The sequence below is a fragment of the Schistocerca nitens genome, chromosome 5 (genome assembly GCF_023898315.1).
Source record: "Schistocerca nitens isolate TAMUIC-IGC-003100 chromosome 5, iqSchNite1.1, whole genome shotgun sequence".
NCBI lineage: Eukaryota > Metazoa > Arthropoda > Insecta > Orthoptera > Acrididae > Schistocerca > Schistocerca nitens.
This window is the reverse complement of record NC_064618.1, coordinates 621,702,758-621,722,266: the sequence shown is the minus strand read 5'-3', so window position 1 is coordinate 621,722,266 and position 19,509 is coordinate 621,702,758.

Sequence of the window (19,509 nt, the reverse complement as noted above, 5' to 3'; positions counted from 1 at the left end):
TCTTGCCACGATGACGTCTCAGTTGCTCCAGAGTCCTCAAGATGTCAAAATATTCTGCGTAATACACTTAACTACTCTGCTAGCTCCATCTTGAGGAGAATGCCGGGTAACCCGACGGAGCACTCCATAAATTCCCCTTGCTTAAACCAATCCGTGCAAACACTCATACAATCCAGGTCGCGACTTGAAGTCTTGTTAAATGTGTTATTGAAAACATAGCCTAGGCCACCGTTCTTCCGGGATGCTTACAATTCGAAAAGCAGCCTGGGTCTTTTCGGTAGCCAGAGGAATCCTTTACTCCACCCCTAGACTGTGGACGTTAACGGAGATGAATGCTGTTGATTTTGGAACAGAAAGAACAGTGCATGCTTGGTGTTCGACGAGATGAAAACATCGAATGGACAGTGAAGGCTCACAACCGTAGCAGCTGCCTACAGGCCCTTATCGCACGAGTCTAGTTTCTAGCCTGCGTGGAGAGGTTGGCGAGCCCTCACTGTCCATTCGATGTCTCCCTCAAGTAGAACCGTGTCCTGCGTTTTGGGATACGAAGGTCTTGGAGATCCATAAGTCCGGCGTACGTATTCAAGACTGGGTCGTACGGAGCCTTTATGGACTTGGAGTAGACATGCCCTGTAGGCTCCTCAAGACCTGAGGCTAACGCATTTAACGGTTGTTCCCGTCAGGTAACCGAAAGTCAGCGCTTTTGGGCTGGGCTATCACTTGTATGGGTGACCATTCGGTCTGCCGAGCGCTGTTGGCAAGCGGGGTGCACTCAGCACTTTAGAGGTAACACAAGAGCTACTTGATTGAGAATTAGCGGCTCCGGTCTCGTACACTGATAAACGGCCGGGAGAGCGGTGTGCTGAACACAAGCCCCTCGATATTCGCATCCGGTGACGGCTGTGGGCTGAGGATGACAAGTCGGCCGGTCGGTACCGTTGGGTCTTCATGACCTGTTCGGGCGGAGTTTAGTTTAGTCCACGCCTTGAGGTATCTTGAGTTCTTTAAGGTGTGGCAGTAAAATTACCCTCTCATAAAAAGTTAGGCTCAGATATTCCACCGTTTCCTTAAACCTGAGAGCACTGCCCCCCCCCCCCTCCCTCCTCCCACTCTACACAGTTTCGATACAGGTTAATTAAATTGTGCTGGAGCAATTAAAAACCACACATCACAACTATCGTAACAACAACATACTACATTTCTGTGTACCGTTACTAAGCGTGGCAATGATTCTCTCTGCAAATTAGAGCCGTAAAAATTCCTACACCTAGCTTTTATCGAACATTTTAAATCTGATGGTCATTCGCAAGCACGAGTGCCCCGAGATTTCAGTGTAGGTACCGCTTGAATAGCACAAACGCGGTTTCATTTGGTAAGATGTTTCACTTACTTCAGGATATACCACAGCATAAGAGAAGACGGCACGCCACACCATGGTGTACAGCACCATATGAAGATATACAAACAGTTAGTTGACACATCAGTTATCATTCAAAGGACGTCACAAACGCACATCTGCAATGGTTTTAGTATCACTAAGTACGTCGAGGCTGTGAAAGCACGTACGCAGTGTACATGTTGACCAGCCTCCTTGAAATACCCTGACCTGAGAAGCGTGGTGAATGACATCATTTGATTCTCGTGGGACATTCGGGACGGTAGTAACGCCTACCTCCTACGCTCTCTACAGATTGCCGCTAATGTGGCTGCAGCAGGTGTAGGCTAGAAATGAGCTACGAGTCGTGATTGAGTGCAAAACTGCAAACATCGTCGTTGACCATTCTGGGCTGAGTATTCTGTTCGCCGTTGCAGTCGTTAAGTATCATACAGCCCAAGGATGAACATTTATCTGCGTGGTCATCTGCATACGTTTAGCATGCCTCAGATCTAAAACTGGTCTTTTGTCACTATTCTTGCAATGGCCCTTGCCTCGACTCTGTTTTAACTAGACGGGCAGGTGTCTTCTCTAATTCTCACAGCTTTAACGAGAGCTCTATTTATAATCGTGCTGTTATGTACTTGCACAGAGTAGACACATTCAGACATTCTAACAATTGACAAGATGTTAATGAGTATTCCTAACCTCGAGAAACGAGTGTGACATCGATGATATTTTCTGTTATACCGTGATGTTGTGATTTAAGTTTTGCTACTCACAGAGGTCATGTGTGGGAGGTAAGTATTGTATGGCAGCTAAACTTAGTATATACTGTAATGTGTTACTGCGGAACCGATTTACACTCGAAAAAATAGGCTCCACTTTTGGGCACCAGGCTCCAATCCTTCGCAGCGACCGCAAGAAATGTTTCCTTATGTAATGGATTAAGAACGTTACTTAGGAGAAAAGGTCAAACAAGTGAGAGAGGCATAATTTTGATTATGTTATTAACCGCTACTTATACAATTTGTTCAGCATGAGCACCGGAGACGTCGAAGAGACGCTGCATCTGTAAATCGACGTGATCAGCATTTGCTCGCAGCAACCGTTGGAGTCTGAGCAACGCGTTCCTGTAAACTGGCTCTCAGATCAGGTGGAGACCAAACGTGTCTCTGGTCAACGCGCTCTCCTAGATTTCCTCAAAGTCAAAGGTCACAATGATTCAGATCAGGTGATCTTGCAGGGCTTGCACCAGGAGAAACTCTGGAGGTAACATGTTCGTGGAATGTTCCATTAACCAAATGTTTCACTGGCGAACGACATGAAGTGTTGCCCCATCTTGCATGAAAACAGGGACTTCCAAAGCAGGAATCGCATGCTGTACAAGGACGTCGATAAAGTGCAGACGTAGCGGTTCACCTGAGAGGACCTCTGGGTGTACTCCCTTCAAAGAAGAGTCGACCGACAATAAAGGTGCTTATGAGTCTACACTGCAAGCCCACATATGACGTCTGCAGTGATTGTTCATGCACAACACGCGGTTTAACAGCACACCAAATTCGAAAATTCTATGTATTCACTGCACTCTTGGGTGGAAAACGTGTCTCGTCACTCCATTGAATATTACTTGGCCACATGTCAACAACTTCTATCCATGCCAAAAACAGAAAAGTAAATTCAGAACGTTACTGAATTACATGAGGTTTCAGTTGCGGCATCGCCTGGATCTTGTAAGGCTAACAGTATAAATAGCCCTTTAAACATTCCTGACTGTTGACCATGGGATGGACAATTCTTGTGAAACTGCATGGGCACTAGCACCACACGGAACACGTGATGCGTTGCCAGTGACAACAATAGCAACCTAGTCAATAAGTTCCACCGTTATAGGACACCGTCTTCTGGGTGTCATACCAAGCTCATCCGTGTTTTCGAATTTCGTTATCATCTTCCTTGAACCATTTAATGGCATCGGGTTTCTTCTAAGTTCTTTCAGTCGACGTTCACGTAAAACAGTATCATTAACAGTGCACGGTCTCTCTTCTCGATAGCCATGCTGTTCAGTCACGTTATGGCTTGTCAAATAACAGCGTGGATGTCATACCATCGTGCGAGCAGTGTACAGTGCCAGATTTGCATCTGGTGCCCAAAATTAAAACTAATATTTTTCCAGTGTATATGGGTTGCACGATAACTTGTTAACGTGTCTATCGAGTTTCGCTGCCATTCGATAATTACAGAACACACTGGATCTCCTTGAGTAGGTGCACTTTAATTACTACTCTGTGGTTTCCTGTGGGCTATAAATATGTATGTGGAAATCGAACATTTAGTTTGTCTCTGACTTTTCTTTATTTGTTTCGTTAGAATTCGGTTGATAATAATCTTAAACAAGCCAAAACGGCTATCATTGGGTTCATTAGGGTATTATTACAAATTAATTATATTTCTAAAATTGTAGGAATGCTTCAGGAACTTAAGTATTCTGATTAACCTTATATTCGTATCTTCATTGTTTATGCTTTAGAGACTTTACCACTCGTTTTAAATAAACGTTGATAAAGTGACATTTCGTTTACCCTGAGAATTCAGCCAGCGTGTGGAGTGATGCACTGAATTAGGTAACTGTTTCCGCTTTACGGAAGCAGGATTTCAATTTCAAGAGGCTGGTTCTGTTAGCTGCCTTGTCGCGACTCCCTTTTGAGATAAAACGAAGTTCCGTAGAAGGTTCTCCTCGTTTTACTCAAGAGCCAAAACAAATTTTCTAAATTGTGCTAAGTGGATCCACCCTTACTCGACAACTCGTAAAGCTGGCGTCTTTTTCATAACGAAAATCCTGTTTTTTAAGTTATTCATTGCGAAATTAGACGAACAAAGTTATCTGCGTACAAGCTTGGAAGTGTTCCCGAGATGTTGTGGGCCGTCTGTACTCCAGTACATTTATTAGGACTCTTGGCAGTGGGTACGAGTTCACTACTCTGCTGTTAAGTGCTGCGACAGAGAAGTTTTAATTCTCTCAACGATTACTCAACAGCGCTGAAAGCAACCTGCAGTTATGCAGTGAAAGTACGGTTTCCCCTGTTGCTCTAAACATCACAGGTTTTTCTGACGTTACACCTTCCTACTCCCATCGTAAGTTTAGTTACTAGTACAAAAACTGATACTGATCGGTAATTTTATACATATTCCCTGGTACAGTTACAGAATTTTAATTTAAATATGTGCTTGAATTCATTTTCTTACCTAACCATTCTGGCTTATATTCTAGCCACGTCATCCCCATGCGATTTCAGTCAAATTGGTGTCATCCATGGGATAGTAACCGTCGTCCGATATCACATGTTAGCAATATATTCGTTATTAGACTGCATATTTTACTGCCATTTTTAGGCGTTTAATTTTAAGATTAATGAGAGGTACTTCAAGTATGATTGCACTTGCAGCTTTGATTATACAAACAGATGGCATGGGCCATGTATACTGAAAACGTTTGATGCTGACATACGTTCAGTCGTCAATATTTAGCTGTAATAATAATTTAATTTTCACTGTTTTTTTTTTTTTTTGTAGTTTAATGCTTCATAGTACTTATAAAACTACTTTCCACGCACTCAATATAATAATGTGACAAAACCAGAAGTTGTTGTAAAACACGAATAACATGGTATCTATCTTTGAACTCATGCTACGTCTATAAGAGCAGCATGATAAGCTGATCAGATAAATATAAAATCTGCTAAGAAGGTACTCAGAGTACAGAAAATTGTTCGAAATGATTGAGGAAGTGACTCAGAAACAAGTCTTTAAAATTATATTTATTCACGCAGTTATCGCTTTCGAGCAGCTAACCTTACTCAATGGCATGCATCCTTGTTTCTTAAGGGTAATGTTTTGAGTCGACAGCATTGAACCTATGACGGCAAATAAAGAACATGGTCCTTTCCATATTTCATGAGCAGAAAGTATTAACTCTCAGGGAAAACGATTTTGTATACGTGCCTTTTATGTCTTGTATTGAAAACATAAGTCTTCGGAGTATTAGCACGAATGGAGGCCATGTGATGATATGTTTGGCTACTCGGAAATAATCTAACTCTACCGAATAATCTAATTCGCGCGACTGCTTGTGTATTTACTTTAGGTTTGTATGAATATTTCTAACACATTCCTTTCGCTAATTGTCGGTCTTCTGCTTAGTGATTATTTTTGCCTATTTTATTTTTATAGAAAATTAGCTCGATGTAATTATTAGCTTCTTTTCTTTTAGGTTTCTCTTCATTTATGGAAGTACAGGTTATCTAGACTAAGGATACGGTGAAACGTAGTCTCATAAGAGGAGATAGTGGGCAGTGAAGTTATGTTAAAGGTTAGATACATAGATATTGTCATTTCAGATTCATTTGTGAAATAAGTTTCGATAACGTATTGTGTAGACAATTTCGTGAATACTTGTGTAAATACAAACGCGGAAACAAAAATAGCACCCCTGGAGAGACGACGTCGATTTAGATCTGATGACGTCATATGCCACCTGGGTGATAGTGGATGTACTGACAATGGTTTCACCGTCGGGTGCTGATTGATAGCTTAGTGGCATAGCTACCAGAGCACCTACGGTGACTACTCTTTAACAGGGATTGCTCACAGCCAGAAGACACAGTGTGTTGCAAACATGTGAAGCAAGCAGGCAACCATGCCACGGAGACTCACTCGTGCTCCCTACAGCCAACTGAGCGAATCTGAAAGGGGTCAAATAGCGGCTTTACATCTGGCGGGATGGTGCTTTCGGAGAACTGCCACCCAAGCTGGACTTGCTGAAGCAGTTGTGCGACGATGCTTGTGTCGGTGATCACGTGAATACTCTCACTCACGTAGACGAGTTTGTGGACGTACATGTAGCATGTCTTAATTTAATAAAATTAATATTCATTACATTTGATAGTGATGAAATTAGTATTTTAATCATTTCAGGGATGTTGTTGTGGTCTTCAGGCCTGAGACTGGTTTCATGCTGCTCTCCATGCTACTCTATCTTGTGCAAGTTTCTTCATCTCCTAGTACCTACCGCAACCTACATCCTTCTGAATCTGCTTAGTGTATTCATCTCTTGGTCTCCCTCTACGATTTTTACCCTCCACGCTGCCCTCCAATCCTAAACTGGTGATCCCTTGATGCCTCAGAACATGTCCTACCAACCGATCCCTTCCTCTAGTCAAGTTTTGCCACAAACTCCTTTTCTCCCCAATTCTATTCAATACCTCCTCATTAGTTATGTGATCTACCCATCTAATCTTCAGCATTATCCTGTAGCACCACATTTCCGAAGCTTCTATTCTCTTCTTGTCCAAACCATTTATCGTCCTTATTTCATTTCCATACATGGCTACACTCCATACAAATACTTTCAGAAACGAGTTCTGACACTTAAATCTATCCTCGATATTAACAAATTTCTCTTCTTCAGAAACGTTTTCTTGCCATTGCCCGTCTACATTTTATATCCTCTCTACTTCAACCATCATGTTATTTTGATCCCCAAATAGCACAACTCCTTTACTACTTCAAGTGTGTCATTTCCTAATCTAATTCGCTCAGCATCACCCGATTTAATTCAACTACATTCCATTATCCTCGTTTTTCTTTTGTTGATGTTCATCTTATATCCTCCTTTCAAGACACTGTCCATTCCGTTCAATTGCTCTTCCAAGACCTTTTCTGTCTCTGACAGAATTACAATGTCATCGGCGAACCTAAAAGTTTTTGTTTCTTCTCCATGGACTTTAATATCTACTCCGAATTTTTCTTTTGTTTCCTTTACTGCTTGCTCAATATACAGATTGAATAACATCGGGGAGAGGCTACAACCCTGCCTCACTCCCTTCCCAACCACTGCTTCCCTTACATGTCCATCGGCTCATATAACTGCCATTTGGTTTCTGTATTTCAGGGATTACTTTATTAGAATATCGGTTTTCGGGTCCACGCAGCACAGGCGCCCACCGGGGTCGTCTTATTCTAAGGGCAGAGGTGGCAGATCGCATAGCTACCACATCACTGGTAAGAGGGCCTTTGAACGCAGATGTGCCAACATGAACTGTTGTGAAGCAGTTACTAGCAGTGGAACTACGGCCACACACACCCCTAGCCCATCTTACACTTACGTTACATCATCAATGTGCGCGGCTCGACAGTCACTTGGCAGATGGAATGGCACGCCGTGGTTTTCATCGACGAAACCAGATTCTGCTTGCACGCAAGTGATGGTCGTTTGGCGCGAAGGGTGTAGACATGCTGAGCGCTGTCTCGTGGAGTACACACTGGCCGCTCCTCAGGCCTTATGCGCTGAGGTGCGCTAAGCTACATCTCTCGTCCACCCTTGGTATTTCTGAAGGGGACGGTAGCCAGCGATCGGTATGTGCGGAATGTTATTAGACCTGTACTTGTACCAGTCTTGCAACAAGAAGGTGATGTGATGTTCCAGCAGGATAATGCTCGCCCACAAACTGACCGTGAAACTCAACGTGCTCTGCAAGACGGGAAGCAACTTCTGTGGCCAGTACGCTCTCCGTACTTGCCCTCAATAGAGCACGTGTGGAACTCGTCGACCTACAACTCCTACAGAAGGGCTTGAACAAGTCGAGTAGGCGTGGCATAAAGTACCCCAGGACTGGAGTCGCCATCAGCACGATCAACTGGATACATGTAGTCATTTCATGTACTCCATACGCACTGTTGAAACAATATATCTTGAGTGAATAGGGTATCTGTGAAAGGGTGTACTAATTTTTTTTCGGGAATTGTTTTTCACGCCCAGATGCTTGTGTTACCACTTTCTACTGTGAGTCAGATCTGCAATTTTAATGTTCGTCTTCCGCTTCCTCTCCCTTTCTCGTTTCTCTGTCGGGATAGCGTGTTGTGGCAATGTTAGTGACAGTTGGTGGCAGGATGCCGTTCCCGACCCTACCAGTACTCCCGGGGCAGAATCTGTGTACACTACCAGTCTGTATCAAAAACTAATCGCATTTTCACTTGTGGGAACGTTTTCTAAATTTTTGCGTGTCCTGTATCTGAAACAGGACGTGGGTACCAGCCCGGTATTTACATAGTCGGGTATCGGAATCCTTCTAAAACCACATCCGGCGCTGAAAAGCTGATACAACAGTAATGTCTCTGTGTCGGCTAGTTTACCGAGATTCCGAAGAGTTATCTTAAGCAGCTATTTTCAGTTACTACTATTTTTTCATCTTTTACCGGTATTTTCAGTTTAGACCACCGTTTACGTTCAAGATCTGTCTTTAGCCATATTCAGATATCCTACAATTCAAGTAGTCGATTCGCGCATCGCATCCTCTACGCAATATATTTTCTTCCGCTCGAGGCGTCGGCTTTAAATTCGATCCGTTGTGAAGCTTACTACTGCTACTCTGGGTAAGTGAGTTAGGTCTTTAAGTTGGTTACCGCTGAGAGGCAGCACCAGCGGACGAAGGCACTGCTTAAGAGTGGCGAACTGAAGTGCCCTCTAACTCCCGTAACCCAATAACAGCTTTCACGTGGGAAGAAATCAAGCGCTGCTCGCGGGATATCGACAGCAGACGTCAGATGTCCCAGCACGAGGCTTGTGTTTCGTTATTTAGTTACATGTTCCATACAACATATTCACGACAAAAGAAAAGTAGCACACACACTTATTTAAAATCAAATATTTACATTGTAACATGATAGCCCTTTTTTAAGTGGTAACTGCCCCTTTATGTATACGAATGGTGAAACTGTAAAACTGTCGTGTTGATACATTGAAAATATTGGCCAAAAACTGATTTATTTATTTATTTATTTACACGTCAAGTTCCGTGAGACCTAATTGAAGAGAAAATCTCCAGGGTCATGGAACGTGTCAGTACATGAACTTACAACATAAAAGTAATAACAGATAAAAATAAATGTTCATGAACCTGAAAGAAAATCAGTCCATAAGTTTAAGCAAAAGCAATCAGCAATACAATGAGAATCCGCTTAATTTTTCAAGGAACTCCTCGACAGAGTAGAAGGAGTGACCCATGAGGATACTCTTCAGTTTCGATTTGAAAGCGCGTGGATTACTGTTAAGATTTTTGAATTCGAGTGGCAGCTTATTGAAAATGGATGCAGCAGTATACTGCACACCCTTTTGCACAAGAGTTAAGGAAGTCCGATCCAAATGGAGGTTTGATTTCTGCCGAGTATTAACCGAGTGAAAGCTGCTTATTGTTGGAAATAAACTAATATTGGTAATCAGAAACGACAATAAGGAATATACATATTGAGAGGCCAATGTCAAAATGCCCAGACTCGTGAACAGAGGTCGACAAGAGGTTCGTGAACTCACACCACTTATTGCCCGAACCGCACGTTTCTGAGCCAAAAATATCCTTCTAGAATGGGAAGAGTTACCCCAAAACATAATACCATACGACATAAGTGAATGAAAATAAGTAAAGTAGACAAATTTACGTGTCGAAGTATCACTCACTTTCGATACCGTTCGAATAGTGACAATGTATGTGTGATACAAGAAGTGTTACACAACACATCTACATCTACATCAAGATCAAGGATTTAGCCTTTTGGTGCGTTCCGTCTCCGACAAAATTGGCCAAGGCATGTTTTCAATGGTTTTTTCTAAAGGTAGTTTGCCTCATCGTTGACATTGTTGTTGTCTGTATTTTTCTTCCGCCTTAAATGTCCGCCGCGGAAGCTGACGAGAACGAACAGAAGAAAATTAAAAGTCACTTGGTTTCTTATTATTATTTACTATTACCTTGCTTCCGGAACATTTTTTTTCCAAACATTTTGTTCAAAATTACTCGTGTTCGACTTCCAAAGTTTTTGTGTGATTCGAGAAGAATTGTTAAGGTTTTTTTTTTCTTTTTTTGTCAGTGTTCAGTTTTCTACTTAGAGAAAAGGTTTCTTTGTCTTTCTTACATCGAAGAATGGAAATATTGTGTTAAGATTTCTGCACACTTAGTGCTATGACCCAACAGGGAACATGAAAAAGGGGTGGGAGGGGTTTGGGCCTCGACGCACTGACAGTGCCGTGAACAGACCCCACTGCTAGTGCGGCGTGTACCACGCCCTGACCATCCTAAATATACAAAAAAATAAATAAATAAATAAATAAAAAATAAAATTAAAAAAATAAAAATAAAATAAAAGTGGTTAATAAAAATTGGATTGCTGGGAAAAAAGGATGGATAGAAAAGTGGATTAAAAAAAAAGTGGTCAGCGTGACAGACTGTCAATACTAAGGGCCCGGGTTCGATTCCCGACTGGGTCGTAAATATTCTCCGCTCAGGGACTGGGTGTTGTGTTGTCCTAATCATCATCATTTCATCCCCATCGACGCGCAGGTCGCCGAAGTGGCGTCAAATCGAAAGACCTGCACCAGGCGAACGGTCTACCCGACGGGAGGCCCTAGCCACACGACATTTATTTCCGCCTTAAATGATACTCTTTTAGTGTGTCAGTTATATTTTGCATATTCAATTCAGTTCGGATGTCATCATTTCTCTTTTTGTCCATGTAAGTATATCCAGCCACGTTTCTAAGGAAATTCATTTTACACGTTCCTGTTCTGTTTCCATAAAAGTTCAGTTCTCGCATATTTTATAAATTATATATTGATTTTTTTCACACCCTGGAGTCCTCCTGTTCATTCTAGCTCCTCCAGCGTTATTATGTCTACATTCCTGTTTGGATCAGACCGAATCACCTATGTATCTTGCACATCCGCACAGAGTGTTTTATAGTATTGTAACCAATTAGATTAAGAGATTGTGTTTATTTGCAGACTGACCATATTTTCTTTGTTTACACGTTTCATTATTTTGTATGCTTTGTCTTGTGTTCCTCTCACATAAAGTTCAGTATATGTAATATATTTTTTCCAAATTAATGATTTTAATTTGGCTGCCTTTCCTTTTGACTAAATCTGATTTCCTTTTATAATTTATTCTCATATCATGATCGTCTGGGGAATTCTATATTTTTTACAGAATACAGTTATACTACTTTTAAAACTTTGTATGTCTGTTTGATCAGGCTAATTTCCAAAACTACTTGACGAATTTTAGTGGGGTTTTCACAGGTAACTACGCCGTAACTTGGGGTAACATATAATTACGAAAAAAGGTATTTTCATTTAATGTTTAGGAGTCTTATCGGCTTAGCAGTTCGCATGTTTACTTCATGACACTATCATAGAGGAGTAATACACCAAAGAAGCAATGGATGACGCAGTGTTATGTATTTTCGAAGTTTACGTCAATGACAGAACTAATAGCCGTGATATTATCTTTAAGAATACAAACTAACATGTCGAAATTGCCTTGCTATTTGTGATACGTTTTATTTTATTTGACTTCTTGGCTAGGTAAAACGGATTTCATGAGTTTGCATCGTGATTTGGGCGCCTACTTATCCAAATGGTTCAAAAGGCTCTAAACACTATGGGACTTAACATCTGAGGTCATCAGTCCCCTAGACTTTGAAACTATTTAAAACTAACTAACCTAATGACATCACACACATCCATGTCCTAGGCAGGATTCGAGCCTGCGACCATAGCAGGCGCGCGGTTTCGGACTGAAGCGCCTAGAATCGCTCGGCCACAATGGCCGGCGCCTACTTAAAATGTTTCGATTTCGTTTTCTTTATGAATAAACATTCTTTTAAAACGGAAGAATCTTCCCGAATACACTAGAAAGGCTGAAAGACTGAGGACTATACAGGCTCAAGAATCGGTTGAAGATCGTGAGCTGCAACTCAAGAACATCTGGTTTTAATTTGCTCTTTGGAAACTCCTTCGAAAAGCCGGGTGTGAGTAACTCTGATCGAGAGTGTCATGCATTATTCCTCTCTACAATGCACGCTATAAAAACGTTATCCGGCCATAGATAGCCTAATCACTGCTATCCATGCGAAGGAGGGGAGAGAGAGAGAGAGAGAGAGAGAGAGAGAGAGATCGATGGTATTTAATAAAAAGAATTGTTCTATAGAACGGAAATTTTTGTATTGGTGAAATAACTTTAATGTCTATAACCAAGATCTTCTTACATTAAACACTTGATTTCGTAGACAAACAGTCTCGTAGGTATGTTTTTTATTTTTCTAGCTCCTAAAGACCATCTGAGAGGGTGCTCCCTCCACTGGTGTTGCTATGACACATCAAAATTGTTGTGAGGGGATACACTTAGATGTACCACTTCACAAACGCTCTACTATTAAGTAGTCAACTATCTGATTTGTTTTCTGCAGCCAGATAGGAATTCCTCTCCTATAACAAACATTTCATCTCAGACTAGCAATCGAAACGTACTTCCTCAATTATTTTCTGGATGTATTCCAATCTCTGACATCGGCTGAAGTTTTTACCCTCTACAGCTCCATTTAATACCATGGAAGTTATTACTTGATGTCTTATCAGGTGGCCTATCGTCCTGTCCCTTCTTGTCAATGATTCCCATACGTTCCTTTCCTCGCTGATTCTGCAGAGAACCGCCTTATTACTTACCTTATCAGCCCAGCTAGTTTTTAACTTTCGTCTGTACCACCACATCTCAAATGCTTCGATTCTCGTCTTTTACAGAGTTCCCACAGTCCATGTTTCTCTGCTATGCAATGCCCCACAGTCTAAGAAATTTTCCTCAAATTAAGATCTTTGTTTGATACTAGAAGACTTCTCTTGGCCAGGTCTGCCCTTTCCGTCAATGCTAGTCTGCTTTTTATGTCCTCCTTGCTTTGCCTGTCATGGATTATTTTGCTGCCTAGGTGGAAGAAGTATACATCACGTTCACCAGTTCTGATGCTAAGTTTCACGCTGTACCATAAACATAAAAAAATTACATATCTTGAGACCAGGCGGCTTTGGGAGCATATCGTGCAATGCGAGATCCGTATGCACCTTATACTATGGGAGACCCAATGCCGTGCTATCAACGAAAATCTGGCAGCACAGTTAGTAATGAACGGTACCTATTGAGGCTCCTACCGGCAACAAGACGAACCGACGAATTACAACTGGTGGCAAGGTAGACTTTTGGTTTCATGCATTAATTAGGTTTCATGGAAAGCTTCTTTTTTCATTCATTAGTAAATATAATCTTGTGAACTCGAATGAGTCTTATTAAAACACGCTGCAGTGTAGCTGACACAATCAAATACCTACAATAAATAGTAGAAACACCGAACTGGTGACATCTGATAATAAAAAAAATTACAGTGTGCTCTGTAAAAATATGAATAGACGTCTCATCACCACATGTAAAGGAGGTATGCTTCATCTTAAGACAACTAAATATCTCGAAAACGACGCATCGTAAGAAGAAAATGTTCTAGGTGATAAGTTAACAGCAGTAAAGAGGAGATTTGTCTGTGCTACAACTGGCTACCTACTAACCACACCTCCTCCGTGGACGGAGTCAGCTTTGTATTTTCAGATAGTAACCCCCATTGTGGTGCATATTCGAATTCTACGCCACAAAATAAGTATGATGTAATCAAGTCATTGTTCTCCATTTGTGGCAGGTGACGCTGTGATCGAGAAATATTAAGTGTGCCTGAGTTTTCAATTGCGATCCGACGCATCTGATTCTACATTTCGTGTAAACCTTTCTGTTCTAACGACTGATACTGATATTCAAACGTTACTTGCGTTTTGGAAATGTAGTCGTACAGTACAAATAACACCGCTAGACATTGACATTTCTGGCAAATGAGCAACTTGTATGTTAACGTGGTTTTCTGTTGCTATGGGGATTATAGACGTGAGTCCCCACGTCATCGGAATTCTTGATTTCGGTGACAACCGTAAAATCCTGTCATCACGGTTATTGACCTCGGTGTGTGTTTCCATCGAGCCGCCATAATTCTCGCGCTGGCTGCTATGGGCTACCGACGTAATACAAATCACCACCATTGTAATAAGGTAAAATGTCCATGAAGTGCTAGTGACAGGCGCACTTGCCATGGATGCTCATCGGAGTCAAGCACTCCAATCATGACAGGCAAGCGGACTCACATCAACGTTCTCGATGGGAACAGGGAACTATTACACTTCGTTGCTCCTGTATAGCTCTAAACGTTATTTTTCATCAGACATTAAAATGACTAACTCTATTTTACTGTTCAATCAAACATTCGATACTAAAGTAAACTTTGAACATAAATATCAACCGTTAGAACAAAAAATTAAATGCGTCAGTTCCAAATTACAAAAAAAAAACATACTTGATATTTGTTGATTACAGCGCCATCCACCAGAATAAAGTATAATGGTTTGAGTAAACCGTACGTAACTTTTGGCTTAGAATCCGTATGTGCGCTAGAAGAGGGTGTTCCCCATTTGAAAATACGTAGATGACACCAACCGCGTAGGACGGGTAGTTAGAATGTTCCAGTTGTCGGACCGACAAATGTCCCCCGGTACAGTATATCTAGATGTACTGAGGGACGGGATAATGGATGCGAAACTGGTATGCTTAGCACAAAGGACGTTATTGTTGGAATGTGTTTCATTTTATATTTCTAAGAGCTATTCATATATGCACATTACCAGGACGTTGATTCTCATTATACAGTTCTCAGCATCATTCATTAAAAAATGAAGGCTTCACTTTAATTGTATCTGTCTTACTTTAGAACTAATTCATTTCATCTCCGTGACGCATGATGCTGTTCTTGAAAAATCATTCAAAAGACTGCACACATCATAGCAAACTGATAGTGAAGTCTACTTCTTATAGGGTTTTTCTAATCACTAAGACTAATGTACAGAGTATGAATATTCAGAAATCTCTCAAACGGCAGCATGAGTACATATTTTCGTATCTACAGTAACCTCGAAAAGCTTACAGTGCCACCCATGGTTCATTGGTTGGCAAATGATGTAAGAGGTGCTCTTTTAAACTATATCTGTACCTTTCTGCTCTCGAACGCTGCATGCGAAGTATGGTCACGTACATCTTTCTGTCCGAGCTCTGATGTCACTGAAGGTCATTTGTCCCTATGTAAACCGAAGGATAAAAACTAATTTGGTAACTGGAAGACGAAGATGTTAATTTATATTTCCAGAAAAGACATCACCGTACTGAAGCATGCCCATTTAATGCCATCCCAACTCCCTTATCACATACTGACAGCCTGATACATATTTGTTTCACTTGTTATAAAAAATTCAGCGGAATTCAGTTAGATCTCGTGTGGAGGACATGATTTTACTTGTATTTAATACTCACGGTCAATTGGCAGTTTTTGCACTAATCATATGTCGTGTGAATCATGATGTAACAATGCGGGAGTAAGTTTCTACGTCCGCCTTCATCTTCAGTAAAATATTTTCGGGTGCTTGACTGCCTCATGCTACACATACAACACCCATATTATTGCAATAGTGACCAAAACGTTGCTCTATAGAGGAAAATTGTGGAGCGGTCTCCAGGAGAGTTTCATTAAACTTTTGTAAATCGGTTTCATCTTCAGCTGACATCGCAAGACGGTAAACGTCTATATCACCTACAAACCATCTCACAGACATTTTGTTGATTAGTACAGATCAAGAACAGCAAACAGTCTAGCACACATCCTTCAGTTTCACTAGATGAGCTCATATTGAAAACTACGTGCTGTGGCTTTTCTGACAGGATATCACGAATCCATAACCATAGCTAAGGCTACATTACATAGGCACGCCATTGGTTAGAATCCGCTAGTGAGGAACAATGTTAAAAGCTTTCTGCGAAACAAAGAACGTAGAACCATCTAGAGAGATCTAGTCGATGATAATCATTATTCTGACTAACCAGTTTTATTTCAAAAGAAGGATTTTTTCTCAATCTGTGCTGTTAACTTATCAACAAATCCTTATCTTGAGGGTACCTAAAAATTTATCAGCACAATATGTTGCGAAATCCTACGAAATTTCGACGTTAAATAGGCGTGCTTATTATTTTGCTGATAGCTTCTATTTTCTGTTTTGTGTGTCGGTGCGATCTGTGAACTTCTCCAATCTTTAGGCATGGATCCATCATCGAGCGAGTGATTTTATATTATTGCTATTCATCAGCGTATTTTGGAAGGAACCTAATTTATACACATTTTGGACTTAAGTTGCTTGGCTAAAGCAAGGGGCTCTCTTGTCAGTTATTCGCGTTCCATGGCTCATTATTGAATGTAGGGAACATTCACTTCACTTTTCCTGGTGAAATAATATTAGCAAACTGTCTTTACTAGCGGTCGTTTTAGAGGTGCTGTTGTCGTAACACGGCCATTTTTATCGTGCAGTGAGGGTCCATTAATGTAATTTTGTACTTTATGCTAGATTTCAAGACAAATTATTAAAAATATCTCCCATGAATAACTTCATGGTCATTTACATAATTATCAAATGTTGTTAGTGTTATTGTAATGTTTCATTCTTATTATAGGTTGAGTAGTACTAACTCACCTTTTTCTAGTGCGGTTTGTAAACTTCAGTTATACAAAATACAGATGATCATACTTGCAGTGTAACTAATACATTTCAAGTGTTAAAAAATGCGCACTTTTAATAAAACGAAGCTATAACAGTACAAGATGAAATACTTTTTTCAACCATATAGACGAATAATCCAAACATTCATCCGCAAACTTGGTGGAACCAAATAAGAGCTTTATGATACTATAATTATTATACCGATTATGTCTGATATTGACATAGTTCCGACATCATGTATCTCCTTTTATGTCCGATGTAATAACTCTTCCTTACTGGGGTTGACAGTTCGGGAAATATCTAATAGATGCAGCTGTTCATAGTTTTGGAGACATATGAATGTATGTATCACGTTGTAACGTTTTATATGACGGAGCACCTCAGTTTATCTGCTCATTAACACTGCTGACTCTAGACTAGATCAGACTCAAGCTCTGCAGAATGCATGAGTCGTAGCACAAGTGTCTGTGACCGTGGTCGTCCTGTTACACTGCCTAATACTTCGGCGGCCGTGTCTGAAACTAACAACTTGCTCGAACATTTGCTGAACAGAAAGATATCATGGAGAGCCAGTACCAAGCGAAGTTAAACCGGGCCATTGTGCCGTGTAGCTGTCAGAATGACAAAAAAGACAGAGAGCCTATACTGAAAATAATACGGCACACCCCGAAAGTAAATACTTCACTCAAGCAAGACGTATGAATCGTTAATTGAACATCTGCCTCACTGAGAAGGAATCATAACGCCATTCGGACAGTACATCACAATGCCGCAAGAACGGGTAGATGTTTCATAAGAATTCCTATTATCCCACTGGCATGACGGAAAAACTCCAAGCAGAATCCCAATAAGCCAATGTAGTTACACCCAGGTGCGGCGAAGATCGCTGATGCGGCCAGAAAACGAAGACAACTGTGGTCAAGGTTGGCAAGACAAAGTCATTGCCGCAGACGGACAGTAATAAATACTGAGGCTTCCAAGCATGTCTTCTGTTCAGTTACTGCGAGTCACCTACGACTTCAGTCCTGTGACGTACTGCCTAATATTGGCCAGATGTGTTCTACCGTCGGGACTGCTGCCTGCCTAGTCTGCCGAACCTGGTCGCTGTCAGCTGCCAACATCTCATTCACTGATATCAAGTCATAGGAAATTCTAACGCTTGCTTGCTGAGAACCGAACTCATAGTGTTTGGCGCATCGTCAGCGTGTCGCTGTGTCCAGGAGGCCGTCTAAGGGCTGCTCCCAGCAACTTGCTTCTGTGACCATACACCAACGTCCATGACATACGCCTGGCGGAGAGGAAATGTATTCGTGTATCAAGCAGTAATGTTTTATACTTCGTAACAACTCGCTTTAAATGCCCACTAACACTGCAGACTCTAGGCTAGACTAGACTCAACCTCTACAGAATGCGTGCGTTGTAGTACGAGTGGGTGTGACCATGGTCCTGTTGTTAAATTGCGTAATGATAGAAACAAGTAAATACTTGTAACGAAAGAGATTTGTAACACTTATATCGATTAGAAGCAGGTTTATATTACTTAAAGGTGTATGTACAATTATGAGGCGTTTATTCTTTGTTAGTTAAGGTCATTGAGTTGTGACAGGTAATTTAGAGTTCTGTAAGGTGTATAAGGAAAAAGAAAAATGATTGTTTAAAATAATAAGTTTATAAGATTAGCAATGTGTACTGGAAACTTGTTCTTGCTTAGGGCACTTGTATTGTAAAATGTAAAAGATTTAGTGAAGTCACTCCACAACGGAAGTGGCATGGCTCGATCAAACGATGGTTTTGGCCGTCGGACTGGGCGGCTCTTTGGTGTGAACAGTACGCAGTCAGTGGCTATCCATTGCATGGTTCGCATCGACGGTGCCAAGGGAGGCAGTCAGAAGCCGCGATGGAAGAAAAATTGCCTCGGATGTGGATCTGGCTGTTGCTTGGTACTCTCGGCAATAGGGAATATCTCTAACACATTAAAAATCCGTCGCCAAGAAGAAACTTTATAGAGCATTTGAACATCAAGAGCCGAGAGTACAATTAGGCACCATTTCGATTGCCACCATACCTTCGCCACTGCTCAACTAACTTCTTGCATACAGATATGCATCAGAGTATAGACCAGTTAACTTGTGTGAGTGATTTAAATAATAATCCAAAAGCTATAAATCTGTGTTTCGAAACATATCTTATATCCTGATCACGAACCTATGCAGGGACCTCCCCTACATGTTTTTAAAACCGAGTATCCTGTTTTAAATAAACTAGTGACTTATTTATGTTTCTCAAATGTGCAAGGCTTAGCAAAAGTTGAAGTTAAAATCACAAAAGTGAAGTTAGAATTTTGCTAAAGTACTCTCAGTTTAGTGTAAAGTATGGTTTTGCTAAAATACGGTGCTAGATTGTGTAAACGTTCTTGTCTAAAATACCTGTTTCACAGGTCATGAAAAAGGCAAAAAGTTAAACTCATTTGAAAAATAATTTAACTTTCATTACTATCAAGAATGATTGCTTTTGAAGTTAATTGAGTTCAGTGGTGAATAATTTACCATTGAAAATGAAATATAAACTATACAAGTGAAGTTAAGAATTGATTTTGTTTGAATTAATTTTTGCTACTAAAGTAATC